Consider the following 14,514-nt stretch of genomic DNA (forward strand, 5'->3'; position numbering starts at 1 on the left):
CCTGCTACCCAACACACACTGCCCAATCCCCCAACACACACTGCTACCCAACACACACTGCCCAATCCCCCAACACACACCAAACACACACTGCTACCCAACACACACTGCTACCCAACACACACTGCCCCAACACACACTGCCCCCAACACACACTGCCCCCAACACACACTGCCCCCAACACACTGCTCCCAAAAACACACTGTTGCCCAACACACACTGCTCAACCCCAACACACACTGCTCCCAAACACACACTGCTCCCAAACACACACTGCTCCACATACACTGCCCAACTCCCAATACACACTCTTCCCAAAATACTACCCCACATACACTGTTACCCAACACACACTGCTGACGCTACACTTCCCCCTGTTCTGGCTGCAGCTCGCCCATCACAGTGCATTAATACTCGGGACAGGCCAGGCGTACACTTCAGCTCACATTACCCAGCATGCCTCATTCCTGCCTGCACTGTTCCACCGAGCAGCATTAATATAATATGTAGCGTTAGCGCCCCACGCTAACAGCTTCATACAGCAGAGCAGCAAACAACAAACTAAAAGTTTAACCCCATCAGTTCCACACGCTGACCGACCCGTCCAACACCAGACCACCCGACTCAGAATATTAAATTAATTTATATCTCAGTAAATATCACTGCAGTTAAAGAATCAGAAGTTCTGAGATCAGATTCTCCTATAAATCAGACGTCTGATCTGTAATAAAACAGCAGTGATTTATCAGGATGTTCTGCAGTGATCGCTCAGCGATAAACCAGCGCCGGGTTCTGCTCAGCTCAGCGCAACTCTCAACTCAACTCAACTCAACTAACCTCAACTGAACTCAACTCAACACAACACAGCTCAACTCAACTCAACTCAACTCAACACAACACAACACAGGTCAACTCAACACAACACAGCTTAACTCAACACAACACAACTCAACTGAACTCAACACAGCTCAACACAACTCAACTCAACACAACACAACTCAACACAACTCAACACAGCTCAACTCAACTCAACACAACACAACTCAACACAACTCAACTCAACACAGCTCAACTCAACACAACACAGCTCAACACAACTCAACACAACTCAACTGAACTCAACACAGCTCAACACAACTCAACACAACTCAACTCAACACAACTCAACTCAACACAACACAACTCAACACAACTCAACTCAACACAGCTCAACTCAACACAACACAACACAGCTCAACACAACTCAACACAACTCAACACAACTCAACTCAACACAGCTCAACTCAACTCAACACAACACAACTCAACTCAACTGAACTCAACTCAACACAACACAGCTCAACTCAACACAACATAACACAGCTCAACTCAACTCAACTCAACACAACACAACACAACACAGGTCAACTCAACACAACACAGCTTAACTCAACACAACACAACTCAACTGAACTCAACTAACCTCAACTGAACTCAACACAACACAACACAGCTCAACTCAACACAACACAACACAACACAGCTCAACTCAACTCAACACAACTCAACTCAACACAGCTCAACTCAACTCAACACAACACAACACAGCTCAACTCAACTCAACACAACTCAACTCAACTCAACTCAACACAACTCAACTCAACACAGCTCAACTCAACACAACACAGCTCAACTCAACACAACATAACACAGCTCAGCTCAACTCAACTCAACACAACACAACACAGGTCAACTCAACACAACACAGCTTAACTCAACACAACACAACTCAACTGAACTCAACTAACCTCAACTGAACTCAACACAACACAACACAGCTCAACTCAACACAACACAACACAACACAACTCAACTCAACACAACACAGCTCAACTCAACTCAACTCAACACAACACAGCTCAACTCAACTCAACACAACACAACTCAACACAGCTCAACGCAACACAACACAGCTCAACTCAACACAGCTCAACTCAACTCAACACAGCTCAACTCAACACAACACAACTCAACTCAACACAACACAACACAGCTCAACTCAACTCAATTCAACTCAACACAACTCAATACTACACAACACAACACAACTCAACTCAACACAGCTCATCTCAACTCAACTCAACTCAACACAACACAACCCTCCCCAGGGGAGCAGAACCAGCTCTGAGAAATATTATTACATTCTGACTAATAGAAAACAGGCAGGACAGATCAGCTGCAGTTATACACAATTCTGCACAGTTCTACCTGGTTCTACAGAGTTCTACACAATACTAGTTTTACAGAGTTATAAACAGTTCTACAGAGCTCTGCATATTTCTACACAACACTACAGAATTCTTCAGAGTTCTAAACTGTATCTAATTCTAGTTCCTCAGAGTTGATGGATGTTTCATGCTAATGTCTCGGCTGTGCAGCAGCTCGATTAAATAAAAATGTCTCTTTGATTTATTGAGTCTCATCAGCAGAATACAAAACATGCAATTTATTAATGAGAATTAATTTTACTGGTGATTAAATCCCAGTAACTGGATTTAGGTTGTTTGAGTTTCAGATTACAGTAAAATAATCTGGGTTTATCAGCAGCAGTGGGTCTGTGTGGGTCGATGTCCTGGTCCTGCTGAGTCCGGTTGTCTCTGCAGGATGGTCCTGTAAACAGGAGCAGTCAGCCGTCACGGTAACGGTTAGATCAGTTTGTGTAGGACGTCTCCAGCGTCTCTCTGCAGCCCAGTTTATAACTGCTGAGATTTCCTCAGGGACGACTGAGAGACGCAGAGCATTAATAATTCATACTGTTTCAACAGCAAGTCAGTATTCGGAAGCCCTCGCTAAAGAGGAAGACATGGGACGTCCTTGTGTCCACAGCCAAGCGTCCCTACAGCCGAGAGTATCTACAGCCGAGAGTATCTACAGCCAAGCGTCCCTACAGCCGGGAGTATCTACAGCCGGGAGTATCTACAGCCGAGAGTATCTACAGCCGAGAGTATCTACAGCCAAGCGTCCCTACAGCCGAGAGTATCTACAGCCAAGCGTCCCTACAGCCGAGAGTATCTACAGCCGAGAGTATCTACAGCCGAGAGTATCTACAGCCGGGAGTATCTACAGCCAAGCGTCCCTACAGCCGAGAGTATCTACAGCCGAGAGTATCTACAGCCAAGCGTCCCTACAGCCGGGAGTATCTACAGCCGAGAGTATCTACAGCCGAGAGTATCTACAGCCAAGCGTCCCTACAGCCGGGAGTATCTACAGCCGGGAGTATCTACAGCCGAGAGTATCTACAAATATATTTATATATTGAAGGAGCTTATTTATCTGGATAGAGGTTTTTATGAAAGACGCGAAGCCAGAATATAAAAACCAGCTGAAATGAAATAGGAGTAACGAGGTTGTTTTTAAAATATTAGGAGTATAGATACTCCAGTAAAGTATAGATAACCTACATTTCTACTTAAGTAATGTAACAATGTATTTGTACTTCATTACCTCACACCATTTAGGTCAGAAATAAATGTGCTGAAATAAATGAAAGTGTGCACAAACATCTGAGCACTGTTATAAACACCAGGCTGCTGCAGTATTTAATACTGTAATTAAGTACTGTTACTCTCAGAACCGCACACAGCGTGTTTGGGTTCGGGTCGCGGCTCTATTGTGTTTGGGTGTGTTTCTCCAGAGTGCGGCTCTGTGGGCAGTAAACATCCTCCTCTCAGCACAGGATGTTTGTCCTTTCCTCTGCCTCGGCTTCAGTAATGCCTCCCTCTGTTCCTCGTCCGCCCGAGACCCTCTGATCGCTCTGATTGGCTGAGATTAGACTTATCGCTCTGCCCGGCGTCGGCGTACCCGCAGTGTGGGCACCGGCATAAACATCCCGCACATTCCTCACACTGCCATTTCATTATTCTCTCATTCCTAATATCAGCTCTGTGCAGCGCAGATAAGAGCCGTGTACTGCAGACAGCTAACTGCAGCTAACGCTAAAGCAAAGCTAATATTTAGTTTGCTTATCTTTAATCTTTAAATAAAACACAACAACAATGCTTTTCAGTGCTCTGTTTACTCTCTGTTTATTCTGCTTCTCTCCAGATCACCTCTAACAGCAGCACAGTCTGCCCTGATCCTGCTCCAGGTCTGGCACAACACGGTTATAAATAATAATATGTGTATCACTATCACTATATGAGTTTTCAAAAAAAATGAAAGAAAAAAACACACACACATTAAAGGAGCTGCGATTACACCTAAAATAACAGCAAAATCAAACTGTATTTCCAGCATTCAGCTACAGAGGGAGCTCTTTACTGACCTGCAGACTTTACTCATGTTACTCGTGTTACATAACAGGGCTGGAGGCGAAGTGAGGCAAAGCTACAGACCTGCTGGCTCAGCTGTGACCAATAAACACAACCGGTCAAATAATAATTACAATAGATCACTAAAAAAACAACACTAAACTCCACCAGCCATTGTGAGCCTATGCCATCCTTCAGCTCGTTCACAAAAATCACTGATTGCTTTTTCCACCCAGAACACTTACCACCAAACACTCATCAAACACTCACCAACAAACACTCATCAAACACTCACCAACAAACACTCATCAAACACTCATCAAACACTCACCAAACACTTACCAACAAACACTCATCAAACACTCATCAAACACTCATCAAACACTCACCAACAAACACTCACCAAACACTCATCAAACACTCACCAAACACTCACCAACAAACACTCACCAAACACTCACCACCAAACATTCACCACCAAAACACTCATCAAACACTCACCAAACACTCACCAAACACTCACCAACAAACACTCATCAAACACTCACCACCAAAACACTCATCAAACACTCACCAAACACTCACCAACAAACACTCATCAAACACTCACCGCCAAACACTCATCAAACACTCATCAAACACTCACCACTCACCAACAAACACTCATCAAACACTCACCGCCAAACACTCACCACCAAACACTCACCACCAAAACACTCATCAAACACTCACCACCAAACACTCACCACCAAATACTCACCACTCAGCAAACACTTACTAAACACACCTGTACAACACCCGCACCTGGACAGGGACCGGAGCAGACACGCTCATCCCTCTCTCCATTATTAGACCATATAAAATATTCACACCTGTCACTCCCACACTAAATCTTTAATCACACACAGGATACTGCTGTACTCCACATCCTCACACAACAATCACACTGTACAACACCATCACACACACACAATAACCACACTACACAAACAACACACACCTCACACACACACAACAATCACACTGTACAACACCGTCATACACACACAAACCACACTACACAAATAACACACACCTCACACACACAACAATCACACTGTACAACGTAGAATAATCACACCGCACCCTGTTTAATTGTGATTGGTTATGGTAAAAAAAAGCTACAAATACGAGAAAACTACAAACAAGAACAAAACTAACAGAGAAAATCATGATGTGATATTTATACAGACAGGCTAAAAACAAGCGGGAGAAACAGATCAGCACTCTGGGGACCTGTGACTGAGGGCTCTAAAAGAGAGGCATTATGGGAATTGTAGTGATGGGAGGCAGTGGAGGCGGGAGAGAGAATGGAAAGTGTGACAAACAGCGTAATATTAATATTAAAACCGTCCTTTATTAACAATAACAGATCTATAGTTCTGCCGTGAATGTGAACAGTATAAAGCTGCTCTTTTATTGGCCACGCACTCTGTTTACAGATTAAGCCCCGCCTCCTCTCTGTGGGGAATCCTGTATAAATGAGGGAGTTTGGTGGTAAAGTTCTGCAGCTGGATCAGCTCGGTTCTGCTCATTAGAGTTTATTACAGCCGGCAGATGTTTCTGAGGAACATCTGTATCTTCACTTCAAAGGCTTGTGATTCCTGCTGGATACAGATGTTAAACTGTAGTGCCCTGATACTCAGGGCTGTGCCCCATGCCAGCTGAGACTGGCACACTCCGGCCTGAGATAAACTTACCACTTAATCAGTGCCCACCTCATACCATATACCACACCCCCCCAGCACTGACCCGGTCTGATCTCAGCGCTGGGTTCACTCTCGCGCTGTGAGACGGGCATCTGAGATCCATTAAACCCAGCCTGGCATACGCTCTGCCCACTAAACGCCCCCCTACCCAACCATTACACCCCCCACTGCACCCCCCCGGGCATCAGCAGCTGCACTGATTTACAAACCAACCAACTGAGAGAATGATGAAATGATGAACTGAGAGAGAGAGGCACGGAAAGAGAGAGGGAGAGACAGTGTGTGAGAGAGTGAAAGAGGCTGAAAGAGAGAGTGAAAGGAGAGAGCCTGAAAAAAAGAGAGTGTATTAGAGTGAGAGAGGCTGAAAGAGAGAAAGAGAGAGAGAGACAGTGTGTGATGGATTGAGGGAGGCTGAAAAAGAGAGAAAGAGAGAAAGAGAGAGAGAAAGAGAGAGAGAGGTGGGAGGATGATGATGATGATGAAGATGGTGATGCAGTAGATGAGTGGAGCTGAATGAACACTCCATGCCAGCCCTTTGTTTTCTCTTCACTCCCACTCCCTTCATCACCAGCGTCACATGGCCCAGCGCGAGAGCTCTAAACACACACTCACACACTCGCGCTGCTATTGTTCCCTGCGAGAGCAGAGCGATGATTTTAACGATGGATTTACACAGAGAGGCTTTATTTAATTTTGTCTCCTTACATTACTTTACTTTTATACTTTAAGTAGTTTTTAATCCATTTAAAAAAAAATAATTTTACTTAAAGAGTAAAAAGCTTGAATTAATTCTTCTTAAACTTCTACAGACGTATTTTATTAAACTCTATTAGGTGATGGTGTGAGGTGGATGATGGGTGGAGGTGATTGTGTGAGGTGGATGATAGGTGGAGGTGATGGTGTGAGGTGGATGATGGGTGGAGGTGATGGTGTGAGGTGGATGATGGGTGGAGGTGATGGTGTGAGGTGGATGATGGGTGGAGGTGATTGTGTGAGGTGGATGATAGGTGGAGGTGATGGTGTGAGGTGGATGATGGGTGGAGGTGATGGTGTGAGGTGGATGATGGGTGGAGGTGATTGTGTGAGGTGGATGATCGGTGGAGGTGATGGTGTGAGGTGGATGATGGGTGGAGGTGATTGTGTGAGGTGGATGATGGGTGGAGGTGATGGTGTGAGGTGGATGATGGGTGGAGGTGATGGTGTGAGGTGGATGATGGGTGGAGGTGATTGTGTGAGGTGGATGATCGGTGGAGGTGATGGTGTGAGGTGGATGATGGGTGGAGGTGATTGTGTGAGGTGGATGATGGGTGGAGGTGATGGTGTGAGGTGGATGATGGGTGGAGGTGATTGTGTGAGGTGGATGATCGGTGGAGATGATGGTGTGAGGTGGATGATGGGTGGAGGTGATGGTGTGAGGTGGATGATGGGTGGAGGTGATTGTGTGAGGTGGATGATAGGTGGAGGTGATGGTGTGAGGTGGATGATGGGTGGAGGTGATGGTGTGAGGTGGATGATGGGTGGAAGTGATGGTGTGAGGTGGATGATGGGTGGAGGTGATGGTGTGAGGTGGATGATGGGTGGAGGTGATGGTGTGAGGTGGATGATAGGTGGAGGTGATGGTGTGAGGTGGATGATGGGTGGAGGTGATGGTGTGAGGTGGATGATCGGTGGAGATGATGGTGTGAGGTGGATGATGGGTGGAGGTGATTGTTTGAGGTGGATGATGGGTGGAGGTGATTGTGTGAGGTGGATGATGGGTGGAGGTGATGGTGTGAGGTGGATGATGGGTGGAGGTGATGGTGTGAGGTGGATGATGGGTGGAGGTGATGGTGTGAGGTGGATGATGGGTGGAGGTGATGGTGTGAGGTGGATGATGGGTGGAGGTGATTGTGTGAGGTGGATGATAGGTGGAGGTGATTGTGTGAGGTGGATGATAGGTGGAGGTGATGGTGTGAGGTGGATGATGGGTGGAGGTGATTGTGTGAGGTGGATGATGGGTGGAGGTGATGGTGTGAGGTGGATGATGGGTGGAGGTGATGGTGTGAGGTGATTGGTGGAGGTGATTGTGTGAGGTGGATGATGGGTGGAGGTGATGGTGTGAGGTGGATGATGGGTGGAGGTTATGGTGTGAGGTGGATGATGGGTGGAGGTGATTGTGTGAGGTGGATGATAGGTGGAGGTGATGGTGTGAGGTGGATGATGGAAAGTGTGTTATGAAGGCGATGCTGGGAGTGTGTTTATATACAGTATATATATACAGTGTGAGGTTATATAAGGCCGGGTGAGGAACAGCTGATGCAGCAGCAGCTCTGTGTTTATTCAGGCTGTTCTCTGCGGTGAGGCTCAACGTTGGCGTGAGGCCAGACCGCCGCCGGAACAACTGGAAATTCCGGTTTATCTGCACGGTAATTTAACGCTGAGGAACAGCGAGGAACAGCCTGTTCGGCTGTTCGGAACCTGATCCAGTGGGTTTGTAATGGTTTAGAGGACAGGATGCCGTGTCCCAGTTCATGTACTGGAGTTTATGTTGGGTAAACTGGTTCCAGTCCCGGTGCTGCAGATGATTAGCCTGAACAGCTGTTCCTCTGCTCGCTGGCATCACTACGTCCGAGGAATTATAAAACACTACAATCATAAAAGCTGCAGTGATTTCATTTGTTTACACTCACATCAAAATATACTCTGGGGAACCAGCAGGGGTTCTACCATGGAGCTGCTCCAGAGAACCCTGCTGAACACCGAGGAACCCTGCTAAACCCTGCTGAACACTGAGGAACCCTGCTAAACCCTGCTGAACCCTGAGGAACCCTGCTAAACCCGGAGGAACCCTGCTGAAACCTCAGGAACCCTGAGGAACCCTGCTGAACTCTGAGGAACCCTGCTGAACGCTAAGGAACCCTGCTGAACCCCGCTTGACCCTGAGGAACCCTGCTGAAACCTCAGGAACCATGAGGAACCCTGCTGAACTCTGAGGAACCCTGCTGAACCCTACTGAACCCTGAGGAAGCCTGCTGAACCCTACTGAACCCTGAGGAACCCTTCTGAACCCTGCTGAACCCTACTGAACCCTGAGGAACCCTGCTGAACCCTACTGAACCCTGAGGAACCCTTCTGAACCCTGAGGAACCCTGCTGAACCCTACTGAACCCTGAGGAACCCTTCTGAACCCTGAGGAACCCTGCTGAACCCTACTGAACCCTGAGGAACCCTACTGAACCCTGAGGAACCCCACTGAACCCTGAGGAACCCTACTGAACCCTGAGGAACCCTACTGAACCCTGCTGAACCCTACTGAACCCTGAGGAACCCTGCTTGTTTTTATACAACAGTTAGTTCTGACCTCACAATCTGATTGGTTGAGCAGTGTCCTATCCGTACTGATATTTGTGATAACAGCACGACCTTCTAACACTAAATCTGTATCACTCCGCCGAAGCGCTGTCGAGTAACAGCATATACACAAGACAGTTTTGAATCATCATCTCCACCAGCAGCACCAGCATTAGCATTAGCTTAGCACAGGCTAGCGCCCAGCCACGGCACGCTCTCCCACAGCCCTGACTTCTCTTTTGTGAAAAAAACGAGAAAGAAAATCCATCAATCACCTCGGCCAAAGTCTGACAGCCGGAACGGTAACCAGCCAGGCTAAGCTAAGCTAAGCTAATGCTAAGCTAAAGCAAGCTACACTAACATAACCACAGTCCTGCCGGCTGGTTAACCAACAACACCCAGAGAGCAGGAGAGGAGAGTTTCAGCGTTATTTCATGCTGCTAATGTTTATTAATCCCAAATTTTAATATCAAGCTAAAGTATAAACCAAATGCCGTTTAGTAGCTGCAGCTCTGTTCCAGTTCACTGGTCGTGGAACTACTTTTTGTCGGAAGGCACAGTCTGTATTAAAGCATATTTATTAAGATTTTTTGAGGGTCTTTTAATTTCATTATTAATTTTGTAAAAATGTTGTATAAAAGCGATAGAACACTCAAGGTTGTGTTTTATCGTGAATAACATCATGATGATCAATTGCATTTCCTTCAGCTCGTGTCTACGACCAAATCACAGCCGTGACGTTATTCGCCATAAAATACAACCTCGAGTGTTCTAATGTCTAAATGCATTTGTTTATAACCATTGTTTGTACATAAGCAAGTACAGTGTGGTTCCATTCCCTTCTGTTCTAAAGAAATGAGGCCAAAAATGTAAAAAATAATGATATGATGTTATTGACTGCCAATGGAACTACGCAAAAAAAAGAGAACCAAGAATCCAAAACACACCCCCTGCATTAGCAGATGAAGAGTCTGATCACTTTCTGATCCCCCTGTTATTTCAGTAAATGACTGTTAAACTCTTCTGTTTGGATCCAAACTAAAATATCAGGTGTGAAAGTTGCTGTAGGTCCAAAACAAAGAAAGCAAACTTTAATCTAAACTAATTCCATGTTTACTCTACAGGATTTTTGAGAGTGAAAGTCCAGACTGATCCAGACTGAAGCAGATTGTAGATCTGAAGCTCCCTGTAGAAAACACTATAAACCCACGGGTTCATTCAGCTCCACATTATTTAAAGTATTCCAGTCACACTCAACACCAGAACAACTGGCTGATCCAGCATGTAACACACACTATACACACACACACACACACACACACACACACACACACACACACACACACACTATACACACACACACACACACACACAGAAATAGCGAGGCCTCAGAGGAGGGTTTGCTGCACTGGCTGTTACGGCGAGTAAAGAGCAAACAAGTGCTCCGGCTGGATCTGATAAATATTGATGAAGTTTGGAGATTTTATCAGCATTCAGAGCTAAACCTGCTCCCTCTGCAGTGAAGCTGCTGCACTGAGACCTGTTCTAAACTCAGGATGTTACAGAATATTGATACAGATATATCGCATCGTTATCTTTGGCGATACAGCTTCGATATGTGGCGTCAAATAAGAATATTATTGTGATATTGTGAAAATCGTGAGATGCTCTGCGATTTACATTTACAGCATTTTCAGCAGGATAATGTTCACCCACACACAGCAGGATCTACAGGCCCAGCTGTAGCAACATCTGTGGGTAAATGTGCTGCAGGATCCATACAAAACCTGTAGAACCTCCAAACCCAACCCTCTCAATCTCATCTTATATCCAGAATAGAGGAACCAACAGGGTCTAAACTACAGACACAACAAGCTTTTATATATGTGGTGTGGTGTATCTGCCTCATAGGTACTTAACCAACATTTAACTAAATGTTTATTAAATTTACCAACTTCAACCAGAATTTAAATAATTCTATATAGAACCAAAACCTAAACTAAACCATGAATCAACCCTGAACCCAGCCTTAACTCAAACCTTAACCTGAACTTTAAATCGAACTCTAAAATGTCTCTAAATGATCAATGGAGACAAAAGTATCAGGCAAGAGGTCAAACAGAAAGTGGTCAACAATAGCAAACAGCCGTAACAAAGAGATATCATACCAGCAGAGAGAAGCAAAGAGTCATGAGGTCAAGTACGCAAAGCAGTATCAAAGGGTCGGCAAGAATGGAGGACAATAAACAAAACAAGATCAAAAACGAGAGAATAAACACAGAAAATACAAATATGTGTTAAACAAGAATAAACCATCAATACTCAGCAAAGACTGAAAGCAAATGAGCCCCTTATATAAGGCTAGTACTCAGGTGATCTGCTTCCTGTAAGTGTCATGTGATCAGTATTGAGTGTAATGTCGTTGTGTGGTGCAGAGCTGAGTGTGGGAGAGATAGGAGCTTACAGTTCAGTGACATTTAATAAACATTCAGTTAAATGTTAGTTAGACGTTATCTGAATGTTAGTTGAACGTAGATGATGCATCTCTAATAGACCGTCCATATAAATGAATACCTCATGTTATTATAATAATGATGATGAATATGACTATGCTGTACTGGGTCAGTGGGTAAACTGGGCAGTGAACCGGTATGTAAATCAGACCGTCGCTCGGTTCTCAGGACTTCCTGTCGCTCGAGTGAGTTTATATTTATCTCTGAGAGGTTCTGACTGCCGGCTCCTCTCAGAATAAACTCGCTCCTCACTGATAAAAGTTGGATGATGGTGAAAAACCCGGCGGTGCCGGTGAGAGAGAGAGCTCTCCACCTCCACCCAACCCCTACAGCTGCAGATCCCCAACATTTAATCAACGTTTACATTTATATTTACATTATTATTTACAAAATCAGGGAGTTTTTACACCTGAACATCTGAAACTGCTCTATGATCTGTTTTGGAATTCTATATTTAGCTGCTTTTCTTTATACTGGATTAAAAAAACTTGATTACTATGTTTATTATATGACCCAGAGACTGTCTCAGCTGTATATTCTGGTGTTTTTGCCATTTGTACTCTTTAAGCTAAACATCTATTTCTGATTCAGTAGAAAAGCTTCATTGAATCGCTGGCTAAAAGATGCTGCTTTATTTTTCTATTTGGAAAAAAATAGACACATGATTAAAGGTAATGCACCTAAATATTTTCATATTTCTCTTTTTTCTCAGAGTTCAGGCAATCTGGCGCCCCAGGTAGATCACAGTAATCTGATTTTTTCCTTCTTTCTCTTTTCTTTTCTTCCTTGATCATTTTTCCATTATTCTGTAATGAGTTGGTTCATTATTACTTCTAACACAACTTGTGCACAGTTCTGAGAAACTCTAGCAATGTAGCTGTCAAATTAGTGCCAGTTCCATCAATATGAACCTTAACTTAACTTAAAAATCCCTCTAAATTATTATCTTAGTGTAGATTAACAAACTAAGATACCAAAGAGACCAAATTAGTGCCAGTTTCATCAGTATAAAACTTAACTTAAACAACCCCCATGGTAAACACTGTAGCTATGGTGAATAAATAGTCATATGGCTACTAGTGAAAGGGTTGCAGTAAATCACTTATTTAAAAAGATTCTAGACAATCTAAAGCCTGTATTTTATTTTATTGTTTTCTGTTTGTTATGATATGAGCTTCTACTGCTATTAGTGACTTTATCCTCCAGCCTAAAACTAACAAAACAAACTCCAGCCACCTGCCACCCCCCTGATACCCATGATGCTCTGCTCCGGTCCTCTCTCAGCACGTCCTGCAGCTATCAAAACATCCCCCCACAGTCCCATAACATCTACTGAACCCTAACAGAACCCTAACAGAACCACCCCGAAATATCTCACACAAAGCGGAAAATTAAACTATACAATATTACACTGTAAAATAATAATAATATTAATAGGGCTACATTACTGAAATATTCACTATTCACTGTATACCTGTAACTCTACCTCTTCACTACTTTACTTTAACTGATGCTCTCAAACACTTTATTAAGAGACAAGAAATTCAAGTAATTAACTCTTGATGAGTTCAGCACAGCTGTTAACTGAAAGCCTGAATTCCAGGAGACTCTACCTCATAAAACTGACTGAGAAAATCCAGCAGAGATGTTCAAAACTGATCATCTAAACAAGAAGAAGAATGTAAAATATAAAACATGTTCTGGTATATATATATATATATATATATATATATATTCTGGTTTATACAGTTTAAAGACTGATGCTAATTGGTGGATTCCATTACTTCAGACAGCAAACATCTCTCTGCTGTACTCTCTGAGTAACTGCTTTTATTGCAACAGGAAAACGTTATAAATTAGTTATTTTTAACCAAACCGAGGCTTTTATTCCACATCACTGCACCTAAACACACAAAATTTACTGCTTTTACTGCTTTAACGTCACTAAACACCGATCTCTCTGAGCTCCAGGAGAAACACAGGAATCCAGCAGCCGGCGTCTGTGTGCTTTCCTCTCATCTCCACCATCCAGCAGCCCACACATCCACTCATCCCACACAGCAACTCATCCCCACACAGCAACTCATCCCCACACAGTAACTCATCCCCACACAGTAACTCATCCCCACACAGCAACTCATCTCCACACAGCAACTCATCTCCACACATCCACTCATCCCACACATCCACTCATCCCACACAGTAACTCATCCCCACACAGCAACTCATCCCCACACAGTAACTCATCCCCACACAGCAACTCATCTCCACACATCCACTCATCCCACACAGCAACTCATCTCCACACAGCAACTCATCTCCACACAGCAACTCATCTCCACACATCCACTCATCCCACACAGCAACTCATCTCCACACAGTAACTCATCTCCACACAGTAACTCATCTCCACACATCCACTCATCCCACACAACAACTCATCTCCACACAGCAACTCGTCCCCACACAGCAACTCGTCCCCACACAGCAACTCGTCCCCACACAGCAACTCATCCCCACACAGCAACTCATCTCCACACAGCAACTCATCTCCACACAGCAACTCATCTCCACACATCCACTCATCCCACACAGTAACTCATCCCCACACAGCAACTCATCCCCACACAGCAA

At 44.4% G+C, this 14,514-nt stretch overlaps 1 protein-coding gene across 2 annotated transcripts in view; it reads right to left on the bottom strand.

The window, feature by feature from the left end:
• The window catches only part of calcrla (calcitonin receptor-like a), a 31,950-nt gene that overhangs the window by 11,877 nt on the left and 5,559 nt on the right, over positions 1–14,514 (bottom strand). The window lies entirely within an intron of this gene.

The sequence above is a fragment of the Astyanax mexicanus genome, chromosome 11 (genome assembly GCF_023375975.1).
Source record: "Astyanax mexicanus isolate ESR-SI-001 chromosome 11, AstMex3_surface, whole genome shotgun sequence".
NCBI lineage: Eukaryota > Metazoa > Chordata > Actinopteri > Characiformes > Acestrorhamphidae > Astyanax > Astyanax mexicanus.